This window comes from Orcinus orca, chromosome 1 (genome assembly GCF_937001465.1).
Source record: "Orcinus orca chromosome 1, mOrcOrc1.1, whole genome shotgun sequence".
Lineage (NCBI taxonomy): Eukaryota > Metazoa > Chordata > Mammalia > Artiodactyla > Delphinidae > Orcinus > Orcinus orca.
The window spans coordinates 35,851,762-35,866,110 of NC_064559.1; positions in this window are offsets into that span (position 1 = coordinate 35,851,762).

Here is a 14,349-nt window from a genome sequence, read left to right on the forward strand (position 1 = left end):
CTTTATCAATTATCTGAAAGAGTCTGTCTAAGATTGGTGCTATTTCTTTTTTAAATGTTTGAGGGAATTTACCAATGAGGCTGCCTGGACCTGGAGTTTTCTTTGTGGAAATGTTTTTAATAATAGAGTCGACGTTTAAATAGATACTGGAGTATCCATTCAATGTTAAATAGATATTGGAGTATTCATTCAGTGTTAAATAGATATTGGAGTATTCATTCAATGTTTAAATAGATATTGGAGGGTTATATTTTCTAATTTTTTTCTTGTGTCAGTTTTGACATGCTCTGTTTCTCAAGGCATTTGCCAATTTTAAAAAATTGTCAAATTTATCAAAATAAAATGATTCTTGATATCCTCTTATTATCATTTTAATGTCTGTAGCGTCTTTAGTAACATATTACTTTTTATTTCTAATATTGTTAAGTGTATTTTCTTGCTTTTTCTTGAACAGTTTTGCTAGAGGTTTACCAGTTTGATTAATCTTTGTAAAGAGTTCATTCCTGGCTTTGTTGATTTTCTCTATTGTGTGACTTTTCTATTGTATGAATGTTCCACTCTTCTAGTTATTATTTCCTTCCTTCTACTTTCTTTGGGTTGATTTGCTCTGCTTTGTGGTTCTCTTGTTTTTTTATTTGTTTGTTACTTGAAATAGTTGTTGAGACCATTGATTTTCAGCTTTTCTAATACTCACATTTCAGCCTGTAATTGTTCTTGAAGGACTGCCTTAGGTGCATTCACAAATATTGACGTGTCATATCTTCATTATCTGTATCAGTCAAGGTTTTTAATAAGAGAAACAGAGTCATTAGGAGCTATATCTAGAAAGGATTATATTCTAGATATTTGACTCTATGCAATTGTAGGTCCTGGCTAACAGAGTACATTAGGATGTTGCTTCTGCCCTGGTGCTGCAATGTCAAGTCTACAGTTTGGACAGTCAGCAAGGGAAGGCAGATGTCAAGTGGGAGAAGAAGGGTGAACTGAATCCTTAAGGTTGAAGGGGAACGGGAACCTGCACTGTTCCCTCACCGCCTCTAAGCCTCAGTGATGGGGGAGCCTGCAGCACAAGCTGACACTGTCTGTCACAGAGGCCACCACTGCTGTCACACATGCCGACACTTCCTAGCTCTGGAGTAGGAGGTAGGGGACCTGGATTAGGTCAGCTCTGCCATGACCAGCCAGCCATCTGGCAAGTCTCTTAACTGCTGCTGCGAGCTCTGCTTTCCGTCTCTGAAGCCCAAGAGGCAGGTGGACTTGGAGCTTGGAGATAACTTGGGCCCTGCCTTGGGCTCCAAAAATGTTAAAAAGGACATCAAAAGGACTCGGGGACCAGCCCAGACCCTTGACCCCTGCCCCCAAGTGAACAACTCCTCTTTGGCATTTACCCACTTTCCAGGAGTCCGTCCTTTTGACCTTTCATTGGGGAGAAAGTGTGAGCCAGAAGTGGCTGGAAGTGGTGAGAATTCTGGCTAGCGCTGAGCCCTGCCGTGGTTTGCCCCTAGTTGCCCATATGTGCCTTCGGGACTGAAGATGGTCACTATGGAAACCTTACCCTGAGAGATTTCCTTCAGACCCTCCAGGCAAGCCCACTTCTATAGCAGGTGAGAACACTGAGGCACAGAGAGGTTAAGTGACTGGCCCAAGAGCATGCACTTCACTCAGTGGCCAGGATAGGGACTCAGGCCTCCTGCCTTCCAGGCCAGTGATCTTTCTGCTACAGAATTACCATTATCATCACCATGATCCCTCCGTCCCCTCCCATCTTCCAGGCCACTTAGTTCCCATATCCCCTTGCCTCTGTTTGTTGTGAGTGGAGGGTGTGGCTGGCTGACACGTGAGAAAAAGTTTGTTGGTCTGTGCAGCGGTGGCCACCCGGCCACTGACTAGATCAGAGACATCCTGGATGGTCTGCGAGGAGCTCCAGGCTCTGGCTGGATCTGGGAAGTTTGGCACAGATTAGAGGCAGGAACGTGGGAACGTTTGTCAGAACTAATGGGTCTGTTATCTCTGGAAACACCCGGAACCGCACCTGCCCCGGCTGCAGGTTTCTGATCCTCCCACGCTAGAACCAAATATTGTTGTGGACGATTTGAACACTTCCCCTAGGGAACAAGAGCCCTTGGGCACGTGGGTGATGGTGTGAGTTCGCATGTGTATGTATGTGTGTGTGTGTGTGTGTGTTCTTTACGAAAAGGGAGAGGGAAGAGCATTTGGGGTGAAATGGTACCATGTGGGCAAAAACAGGTCATAGTACAGACAATGATCCGGTCTCTGCAGTCTGTCAGCACTGGGAGAGGGTCCTAGCGGGGGGAGAGAGAGAGAGAGAGACAGACAGAGAGCGTGCAGCACCTCAGGCCTCACGGATGTGGATTGGAGGCTGCTTTGGAAGCAGAGGTTTTGTGTTACCAGAACATTTGAAAGCTGTTGAGGGTGACACTGTGCAGTCAACTTTTCTGGAGCTTCAGCTTCCAGAATGTAAATTAATAATAAGAGGCTGGTGGCTCAGTGCTCTGTGGAAATTGGCTTTAGCAGGGTTTGATAGTCCTGGAGACCGTGCGTCATTATGAGACATAAGCAGCACCTGCCCTCACGCTCAGCCGGCCCCTGACCACAGTGGGGCCAGCAACCCAGGATGCTCGTGGCCCTGGCTCTGCTGACATCAGCAGCTCAGCACGGACATGGCCAACTGGAAAACGTCCCAACCTCGTTCTGCTCGAAGTTGATGACTGGCGGGAAATATACTATGCGATGTGTAGTACAGCAGGAAGGGGGCCTGGATGGGGTGCCTGGACCCAGACTTGGCTCTGCCATTCACTCACCATATGACTTTGGATAGATCACTTTTCTCTAAATCCTGTTTCCTTGTCTGTAAAATGAAGAGGGTGGGTTGGGTGATACTACAAGGAACATGTTGGCGGCATAGGCTATGTGCCAGCCTCTGCCCTAAGGATCTTACAAGCATTAGCTCATTCAGTACTCACACCAGTCCTATCAGGTAAGTATTATTTTTAAGCCCATTTTACAGATGAGGTAACTGAATCACAGAGGGTTTAAGTAACTTGCATAATGTGCCATAACAAGGCTTCAAACCCAGGTTTTCCTGACTTTCAAGTTGATGGTCTGTACTAGATAATGTCTAGCGTTTGACATTCAAGAGTTTCTTCCTGGAAGAGAAAAACAGAGAGAGGATGGGAAGGAGGAGGAAAAGGGAAGAGAGGGAGAGAGACTAATTTCCTACATGGTGGAAATTTTGAGGCCTTTTAATTGTAAGAGAGAGGGGTGTGTGCAGGATGGAGTATGGTGGTAAGGAGCTGTGTGACGAGAAATCTTGTCATTGCTTACTTTTTGCAAGTGTTTCTGTTTTGTCTTCAAGGGACCTCTCAACAGTATCATTATTGTATTGTTGACAGGTGCAAAAATTCTCCCATGCATGCCTCTGCTTGTTACCCTCCCCCACCCAGACACTGAATTATGAAAATCAAAAGTTTATGGTGGTCGAACCATTTGTTTACTGCTATAAAGAGCATCTGGCACTGAACATGTATTCTCTCCCATGGCTTGCTCTTCTTTGGTTTGGCAAAGCTTCTTGCTTTCACGCAGCTGGAAATAAGAAGGATCCAATGTCCCCAGCATCTCGCCATGTCAAGAATTCAATTAGTTTGAGTCATTTCCCAAACCGCTGTCAACTCCATTCTGGGAAAGTGCCTTTCAGACCAGAAATTGTTGGGTGTATAGTCAGCAAAAGGCACAGGTGCGGGGGAAGTTTCCCACTGGAATATTGCATGTGCGTGTGCCTGTGCATGCGTGTGCACGGGTCCCTGTACTTGTAAGCAGGAAGAGCAGATCATGTCTCAGATTTGCCAGAGAACAGGACACACGCCAGCACCGCCAGCTTCTGTGCTTGTTACTGAGCCCAGACTTCAAAAGCAGGCAAAGCAGGGTTTGGATTTCAATGCTGCTACTTAGATGATTGTGTGACATTGGGGTAGTTTTGGAGTTTCAGACCCCTCTACTGTAGAAAAGGAAGAATGATTTCGTTGTTGGGTGATGTGAGGATTCCAGGAGACCGTCCTTGGGGTGAGTGCTTTCTATGTGTCACCCAGCCCAGGGCTGGTACCCGGGCTAAACCATATGAACCGGGACAGGTACCCAACATTAACTAAGTGCCACGCACTGCTCTAAGTGCTTTAAATATCTTCAGTCATGTAATCCTCTCAACCACCCCATAAGGTAAATAGTCCCAGATAGATAAAGGAATTTGTCCAAGGCCACACAGCTGGTAATGATGGAACCAGGCTTGAACCCAGGAAGTCTCACTATAGAGTCTGCGATCTTACACAACACTGCTGTCTGGAGCATATGTGTATATTACTGTGCGTATTAACAGACTGAAATTCATTGTGAAGGTCATCTACCCTTATGTGTATTGTAACTGTTCAAGAATGTTATCAAGGTTTCCACATGTCCTTAGTTTTTACTGTGTGATCAGGGGCTCAACCATTTAAAGTCTAGAAAATGAAAATTCTCCCTGATCCTTAGTTTCCTTATCTGTAAAATGGGAAAATGGGGATGTTAGGAAGATGAAATAAAAGCATTTGTGAAAATGCATGACACACAATAAATGATCAATAAATACCTGCTAAAATTTTTATTATAAGGGAAGAGAGATTATGCTTAGGCAAACGTGACATAAATCTGATGCCTTCCTTGGTTATCTCCCTGGGTTTTCATTTTCAGATTTCTAATGACAGGGGCCTCACCTCGGCAGTACTCCTTTCTTGACTACTTTTATTTCCTCTACGAGGACTGGACTCTCTGAACCAGTTCCCATCCTGGAATTTCCCCAAGCACCCTCAGGGTAGGGTTTAGGCTGTAGCTAAATAGAATAAAGGCAGAATTTTAATCTCAGGGTCTTATTCGAAGTGAATTTGTCTCCACTCCTAAAAACTCTTACCTTGTTCCTGGTCCGTTAGATGTTTTGGAAACCCACAAGAGGAAAACACATATTAGAGATGCAAGTAAGTTGATGTGTAGGGCTTCCCTGGTGGCGAAGTGGTTGAGAGTCCGTCTGTCGATGCAGGGGACACAGGTTCGCGCCCCGGTCTGGGAGGATCTCACATGACGTGGAGCGGCTGGGCCCGTGAGCCATGGCCACTGAGCCTGCGCGTCCGGAGCCTGTATTCTGCAACGGGAGAGGCCACAGCAGTGAGAGGCCCGCGTACCGCAAAAAAAAAAAAAAAAAAAAAAAAGATGATGTTTGTTCCATGGTCTTCATTTATGCCAGGTAAACTGTGTTTGAACTACGTGCAGGCAACTTTGTTTTAATCTGCTTGGCTACCTAGGTAGCTCCTTTAAAAATCTTATTGTTCAGATATTTAAGAGCCAAACTCGTTCCATTCCATTTAAAATGTTTTCATTTAGTCCTCCTCCTTTCCCCAGTTCCCTTCCTCTTATTCAATGAACTTTAAAACAAAAAATAAAACTGAGAACAGCACATGCATCTAGGAATTAAGAGTTTTGCCAGTGTTTCTTTGTGCTGTAAGCAAGCGAGCTTATTAGGTGTTATTTCCTTAATTTATGCCTGAAATCGAAAAGTATTTCTGACTTTCTCCATGGCCCGCTGTAACAAGTAGGAGTTTTGGGTTTTTTTTTTTTTTTGCGGTACGCGTGCCTCTCACTGTTGTGGCCTCTCCCGTTGCGGAGCACAGGCTCTGGACGCGCAGGCTCAGCGACCATGGCTCATGGGCCCAGCCGCTCCGCGGCATGTGGGATCTTCCCGGACCGGCACGCACCCGCGTCCGCTGCATCGGCAGGCGGACTCTCAACCACTGCGCCACCAGAGAAGCCCACAAGTAGGAGTTTTATACATAGATTACTTGCAGCATTGGGCACTGAATTAGGACAGTCCTCAAATCATTGCTTGGCCCTTCAAACAGCTTAGCTGCTATTTTATTTAGTACTGCAAACTTCAAGTGATTCAAATATCTTGCTTTCTGAACCAAGATATATTTACAGTTCATTTTGGGGGTTTTATGCCCAAGGAGGATTCTGCATTCCAGCATTAAATCCTCTTAATTTTAAAATTTCATGAAAAGCAACAGCTGGAATATACTCCCAGTCTTAAAAATAAATGCCTGATTTAAAGCAAATAGGTTATGCTGAAGTATATAAAGTTTTATACGCTCTCAAAAATGGTATTATCTTTATTTGCTAGATTTTTAAAAGCTTTTAAGAGGGCTGTAACTGTCACTGCTGGTATTTCGTTAGGGCTCTACCAGTATTTAGTTTTTACGTCATCCTAATGTATAGTTTCAAGTCTTACTAGACAATCTGAATTCCACTACATTTCTGTTTGGCTCCAACATTCCGTTTAGCTTGACCAGTCTAATTTAAAATGTGTTTGTTGGAGGTCATTAATGTTACTTGTACAATGCTGTCATTATATGACATCCATATGAATTTTGGTGTATATCACATTGCATTCAATCTGCTGTAATTATGCTTAGAAATACTACAGTAACTAGATGCAGTGTGACTTTTTTCCATTAAGAGTAAGTCAGTGGCTTAAATGTGATTATGGTCCTGCAAGGTGATACTTGCTAAAGTATCTAAACTTTTTTTGTTGTAACTGAATTATTTTTTAAAAATTTATAAAGCTGGAAATGATCAAATGCTGTTTTTTTCATTATCAACGGTGGTGTGTCATTTTATGTATGTTCTTAATGCTTATGGACCCCTCCCAAAGTAGTTATTCAAAAAGAAAAAAAAAAGTTGTCTATTCCAGGACACCGAGATACTTGTCTGATCTTCCTTTCAGGTTTAGCAAGTTTCTTTTATCTGAGAGCCTCTAATTGGAGCTCCATCACTAAAGTCTTGGCAAACACCATTCATTTATCCACACAAAATCAGGACAGCTAGTCTCATTGATCATATTTCAGAAACAAGAAAACCAAGGTCCTAAGGGAGCTCTTCCCTGAAAGGGCAAGATGCAAACTTAGGCAAGATGCAAACTTAGGCAAGATGCAAACTTCCATACCAAACTCTCACATAGATGCGTCCACTGTGCTGTCTCCAGCCAGAGATGATAGTGGCTTGAAACGGACGGAGATGGAGTACTAGGAAAGAAGTGGAGATAGAACTCATAGGATGTGACACTGAATTGGATGGGGATGAAGGAAAGGAAGGATCTAGGATGACTCCTGGAATTTGTCCCACAGACACACTTAGTCCTGTGCAAAATGCTGCTAGTTCAAGGTTGTTGTTTTTTTTTTTTCCATTGAGTGTTGTTTGTGATAGGAAAGCTTGGGAATAAGCATCAAAAAGGGACTGTCTGAATAATTATGGTATATCTACTCAATGAAATGCTGTGGAACCGGAATAAAACAATGAAAAACTCCGAAGAAAAATCTCTAGTATATATCTTTGTGTTAAAAAATGTCTTAACAGTATGTACAGTATACTACCATTGGTATATAATAAAAGGGGAAAAATACATCTAGTCCCATTTGCTTATATATGCAAAAATATCTCTGGAAGAGTATACCAAGAAGTTGGTAGCACTGGGTACTTTTGGGGAGGGGAACTAGGTGGGTGGGGGCAGCGTGAGAAGGAGTCTTGTCATTGTACATCATTTTGTATTTCTTGAATTTTGAATCATGTGACTATGTTACTTTCTTAGTTTTCTGTTGCTGCTATAACAAATTACCACAAATGCAGTGGCTTAAAACAGCCCAAATTTATTATCATATAGTTTTGTATGTCAGAGGTTTGACCTGGGTTTCACTGGGTTAAAATCAAGGTGTTAGAAAGGTTGTGTTCCTTTCTGGAGGCTGTAGAGGAAAATCTGTTGCCTTGCCTTTTCTAGCTTCTAGAGGCTGCCCATCTTCCTTGGCTCATGGCCAGCAATGTTGCATGTCTCCAATGTCCTCCCATAGTCATATCCCTCTGACCACAGCCAGAGGTCCTTTTTATTCTTTCCAGTTTTACTGAGATATAATCGACATACAGCACCGTATACGTTTAAGGTGTACAGCACAATGATTTGACTTTCATACGTCATGAAATGATTACCACAGTAAGTTTAGTGAACATCCATCATATCATATAGATACAAAGTTAAAGAAATAGAAAAAAATGTTTTCCTTGTGATGAGACCTCTTAGGATTTACTTACTCCTTAACTCCTTAACAACTTTCATGTGTAACATACAGCAGTGTTCGTTATATTTCTCATGTTGTACATTACACCCTAGTACTTATTTATCTTAGAGCTGGAATTTTGTACCTTTTGACTGCCCTCATCCAATTCCCCCTCCCCCCACCCACTGTCTCTGGTAACCACCAATCTGATCTCTTTTTCTATCAGTTTGTTTGCTTGTTTTTGTAGTATAATTGACCGACAGCACTATGTTAGTTCCTGTTACACAACATAGTGATTTGATATTTCTATACATTTCAAAATGATCACCACAATAAGTGTAGTCATCAATAAGTGTAGTTACCATTTGTCTCCATACAAAGATATTACATTATTATTGACTGTATTCCCCACGCTGTACATTTCATACCTGTGACTCCTTTACCCTGCGACTGGAAATTTGTATCTCTTAATCTCCCTCACCTATTTCTCCTCTCCCCTTACCCGTTCCCCTCTGGAAACCACCTGTTTGTTCTTTGTATCTATGACTCTGTTTCTATTTTATGTCTGTTCATTTGTTGTGTTTGTTAGATTCCACATATAAGTGAAATCATACAGTATCTGTCTTTCTCTGACTTATTTCACTTAGCATAGTACCCTCTAGGTCCATCCATGTTGTTGCAAATGATTTCATTCTTGTTGAAATGTTGCAAAGTTTTCATTCTTTTTTATTGCTGAGTATATTTGATAGTATGTATACATACCACATCTTTTTTATACATTCATCTACTGATGGGCACTTAGGTTGCTTCCATATCTTGCTATTGTAAATAAAGCTGCAATGAACATAGGGGTGCGTATATCTTTCTTTTTTCTTTTTTTTTTTTTTTCGTATATCTTTCTTAATGAGTGTTTTTGCTTTCTTTGGATAAATACCCAGGAGTGGAATCGATGGACTGTATGGTAGTTCTATTTTTAATTTTTTGAGGAATCTCCATACTGTTTTCCACATTGGCTGTCCCAATTTACATTCCTACCAACAGTGCACAAGCCTCCCCTTTTCTCCACATCCTCACCAACACTTGTTATTTGTTGTCTTTTTGATGATAGCGGTTCTGACAGGTGTGAGGTGACATCTCATTGTGGTTTTGATTTGCATTTCCCTAATGATTAGTGATGCTAAGCCAGCCAGGGATCCTTTTAAGCACTCCTGTGATTAGATTCAACCCTCCCAGACAATCCAGGATAATCTCCCCATCATAAGGTTCTTAATTTAACCCCACATGCAAAGTCCCTTTAGCCATGTAAGGTAACATTCGCAGATTCCAGGAATTTGAATATGGACATCTTTAAGGGCCATTATTCTGCCTATCATAATTACCTATTCCAAATATTTAAAAATGCAAAAAAGAAACAATTCCTAAACTTTTCGTTTGAGCTGTTGGAGGGGATAGTGGTGTCTTTTTCTGAGTACAGGATCAGGAGAGCAGAAACAAGTTGGGGGAGGTGGAGAATCAATGTCTTTTTTGCGGCATATTAATTTCGAGACGCTGGTAGCCTTTCCAGGGGTGATAATGAGGTTGACAGTTGAATTTATGGGTTTGGTGCTCTCATAGGATTTGTTGGGGCTGGAGATATAAATTTGCGAGATGTATAGAAGGTGGTTAAAGCCATGAAACTGGCCGAGAACTCCCAGGAGTGTGCTTGGATGGAGAAGAGTAGAGCCACAGGTGGGTGAAGGAGGAAGAAGGAGCAGATAGGGCTAAGAAGGAGCACAGGGATGATGCTGGAAAATACCACCGTACCCCCTCCCGGAGGCCTCCTCCCCGCTCCCTGGTTTATCTCCATCACCCTCCCGTGTCCATTTTGTTTGCAGGGATGAGCACAATCTGTAATTCTCTCTCTTTTTTTTTTTTTTTTTTTTGCGTTACGCGGGCCTCTCACTGTTGTGGCCTCTCCCGTTGCGGAGCACAGGCTCCGGACGCGCAGGCTCAGCGGCCATGGCTCACGGGCCCAGCCGCTCCGCGGCATGTGGGATCTTCCTGGACCGGGGCACGAACCCGCGTCCCCCACATCGGCAGGCGGACTCTCAACCACTGCGCCACCAGGGAAGCCCTGTAATTCTCTTTTATTGTTTCTTGATTGTGTGTCTCCCCCCACTGTCCTGCGAGCTTCAGGAGAGCAGGGCTCTGGCTGTCTGGATCACTGCTGTATCTCCAGCACCTAACCCAGTGCTTGGCTCAGAGTAGGCACTCAATAAATATTTGTTGATTGAATGAGTGGATAAAAACAAACAAACCTAATCCATACATTTACCCCCAATCCATAAACAAAGAAGATGGCTCTAAAGTTTCAAAGTTAAGGAAAAAACAGTGCTGACCTTCTACATCCTCCACTGACTATTCCCCCTAGGAGGCTTGCATAGCAGTTGTCTACAAGGTACGATTTTAAAATAACCAGGAAGACACCTCTGTTCCACCTGGTGTTGGCTTGCTTGAAATTCCACCATTGTCCACGTATTCCTAGGGTAAGTCATTAGCTTCTTAGCATAGCACCTAGCACCCAGCAAGCACTCAATACATTTTAGCTATTCTTTTTATCCGGTCTTTTAGAGATGCAAATACCCCTGGGAAAGATGGCCCACTGAGTCATCATTAACTCCTTAGTAGGAATTAGTTTCTCAGCAGGAATAGTTAAGGAAGGACCTCAGGGTGGGAGCAGGGGTGGAATTGCAGAAAGGGAGAAAGGTTTCCAAAAAACCACTAGGGAATCTAAAGCAAATCTCAACTTGTGGTTTTGCTCAGGCCACACCGACACAGCATGAAGATTGCTCTGCGAGCAGCGCCAGCCACTGGTGTTTCATTTCGGGGGGTGGTGTGTTTCCCTCTGAGCCCAGCCAGGCAGTGGAGGAAATGAAGAGGCTCTCAAGGGAGGGGCAAGGGAAAGAGGCCAGGGTAGGGTGGTAGAGAGCAGCTGGTGAGAGCAGCTGCCTCTTCAGCATGGATGGCTTCTCCTGCTGCAGCTGCTTCTGGCCCAAGAGACAGGTAACCGGTTCAAGGAGGGCTGAGACTTTGCTTTCAGTTTCTTTCCTACTTGCCTGGAATCTGGGCTCAACAAGGATGAACTGGGTGCTCTATAGCCTAAAGGGATTAGAGAACAAGACACCTCCCCCTTCCCTTAAACTGCTCCCTAGGGTGCTGGATGTCCCAAACCCCAAAATCAGATGCATAATCTGACAGCTGTTTATGTGGACAATGGGAAAGAATATTGTCCATGTGGTTAAGGTGTGTCTAAGGCTCTTAGGAAAAGGATTGAGCTGCAGGTTTAGTGCCTAATGATAAGTAGCTTGAGAACCTGCAGACAAATGTATATTTTTGAATACAAATTTCCCCCATTTGTCCTAGATCCTAAACTAGACAGCGAGACCCTTGATGGCAGGAACGATGCTCTAGTCCTAGACCTCTTAACCCAGCACAGTGGCTGGCGCATGGGCATTTGTCTACACCTGCGTGGTCCAATATGGTGAGCCCTTGAAAGGCGGCTAGTCTGAATTGAGATGTGCTGTAGGTGTAACGTGCATACTTATTTTGAAGACTTAGAAAAAAAACCCCATAAAATATCTCATTCATAATTTTTATATGAGTACAAGTTGAAATGATCATATTTTGGATATATTGGGTTCAAAAAATATATTATTAAGATGAATGCCATCTGTTTCTTTTTATTTTCTTTAATGTGGCTACTAGAACTTTTAGAATTACACACGTGGCTTGCATTACATTTCTATTGGACATCTCTGGTCTATCCTGCCCTGGCCTCCTTTCTCCCACCTTTTCCTGTTCTCCTCAACTCTCTAATCAGACTAGAGATGCCCTTCGTCCTGGACATCTAAAGCCCTCAGACTCTGTTATTGGCCAGAGTAGGATCTCCTGTGTATTTTTTATTTGTTAAGTCACTGATTACACTTTAGCAATGCTTTGTTCATGCATGTAGTCTGTAACCACCCCCTTTGTTCTAGGATAAAGGAATTCAGGTGGCAACAGATAGGAGGGGGACCAACTTTTATTAAGCACCAGGGCTACCAACTTCAGAAATGTTAATCTCCTTTACATTTATTTTCATGACAGCTCTGTGTGGTGGGCATATTTACTTTTTCAGATAAATGAACTGAGGCTCAGAGGGCTCCTGTAAGTTGCCCAAGATTACCCACCTAGTAGGAGGTGCAGAGTCAGAACTTGAAACCTGGTGTGTTTCGCTCAAGAGCCAGTTCTCCCCCCACCAACCCACCCACACCTCGACCAGTAGCACAGGCTTCATTTCTGCATCATTTGAAATGAGACTACAGGGGTTCCCCCATGCTTCTGTGGGTACTGCCTGAACATGGAAGGGGCTCACTAACCCCTTGTGCAAGGAACGAGCCCAGGGCTGGGTCTCAGAACACTTGGGTGCGTCCTAGTCTTGGCGCGGCCCCTAACTTACTAAGTGGCTTAGGACAGGTAGCTTTCGCCTCTGTAAAACTAAGAGGACCTTCACAGCTGTGATCCCAGTTCTGACAGCTGGGGACACCGAATTATGCTGCCCTTGTCACTTCATCACTAATTGTTCACACCTGAAATTAGAGGACTTTTTTCTATGTAAGATTTCTTTTCAACACTCTGAGAACCTCTTACTTCCTCATGTCCAAATTTGTGTTGAATATGCTGAAAACTAAATTCCAGACAAGGGGATCCACGTTGTGCGGGTGGGCGGGAAACCTCAAGTTCGCTTTCAAGGATCCGGTGGGGGGGGGCTTTTGATGCCCGCCCACACGGCAGGCACTTCCCAGAGGGGTTTCATGCTGGTGCGTGTCATGGGAATTTTGCTCTGGTATCATTGCTCTAATGACTAGAAATCCTCATTATCTGTTTAGCAGATCGGAGAGGAATGCCAATCTCTTCAAAACCTGCTTACTAATCCTCCCTGAAAAGCCGTTTTATGAGAGCGGCATGAAAGCTGGGACGCCCTGAGGAATGCTCTCTTTAGGCCTCTGACAGCAGCCTCTCTCCTTGTCAGAGCTGAATGGAAAGAGCAAATAAAGTCCAGCCTGGGGGCTCCTCCAGCTGCAGCTCTGATGCATCCACAGGCAGTTAAGCTCCCTAAGGCCACCCCCGCCCCCCAACTCAGGCCTTAAACCTTTTTATTCAATGCCCTCTGATTGCCGCTAAAGGCCTAGGAAGGCTAATTTTCCAAACGACTTGCCATTTCTTGTTCCCAGTCTCTGAAGGGTAAATTGAAGTGTCCTGAAGTAGTTAGTTCTTCTAAATGGATTTCAGGGTGAATATAATTTTTCTCTCTCTAACTTGGCAGAGCCCTAAATTAATTCACTGACAGTCTTTGAGACCTTGATGTTTGAAAAAAATGGGCCAGGGAATAAATCCTTCATCTAAACCCCTTTGAAACTTGGCTCTGGAGTTCCAAGGTGGGGTGGGGAAAAGGGACAGAAAGAACTGCTAGTAAGGATTTCAAAACCTACTTCTTTCTTTTTTTAAATTTATTAAAAAAATTTTTATACAGTTTTTAAAGGTTACTTTCCATTTACAGTTATTACAAAATATTGGCTCTAATCCCCGTGTTGTACAATATCCTTGAGCCCGTCTTACACCCAATAGTTTGTGCCTCCCACTCCCCTACCCTATCCTGCCCCTCCCCCACTCTCTCCCCACTGGTAACCACTGGTTTGTTCTCTATATCTGTGAGTCTGCTTCTTTTTTGTTATATTCACTGGTTTGTTGAATTTTTTAGATTCCACATATAAGTGAGATCATACAGTGTTGGTCTTTCTCTGTCTGACTTATTTCACTTAGCATAATGGTTTCCAAGTCCAGCCATGCTGCTGCAAAGGCAAAATTTTGTTCTTTTTTATGGCCAAGTAGTATTCCACTGTATGTATATGTGTGTGTGTGTGTCTGTGTATCACATCTTCTTTACCCATTCATCTGCTGATGGACACTTAGGTTGCTTCCCTCTCCTGGCAATTGTAAATAATGCTGCTGCGAACATTGGGGTGCATGTATCTTTTCGAAGTAGTAAAACCTATTTCTTTTTTAAATGTGATTATTAGCAACAAGTGACTATTATTCGACGCATTCCATGACTGCTAACTAGTCAGGGACCCTTGCCTAACATTGTGTGGCTGTAAATAAAATGAGGGAAATGTTTGATATGAGCAAA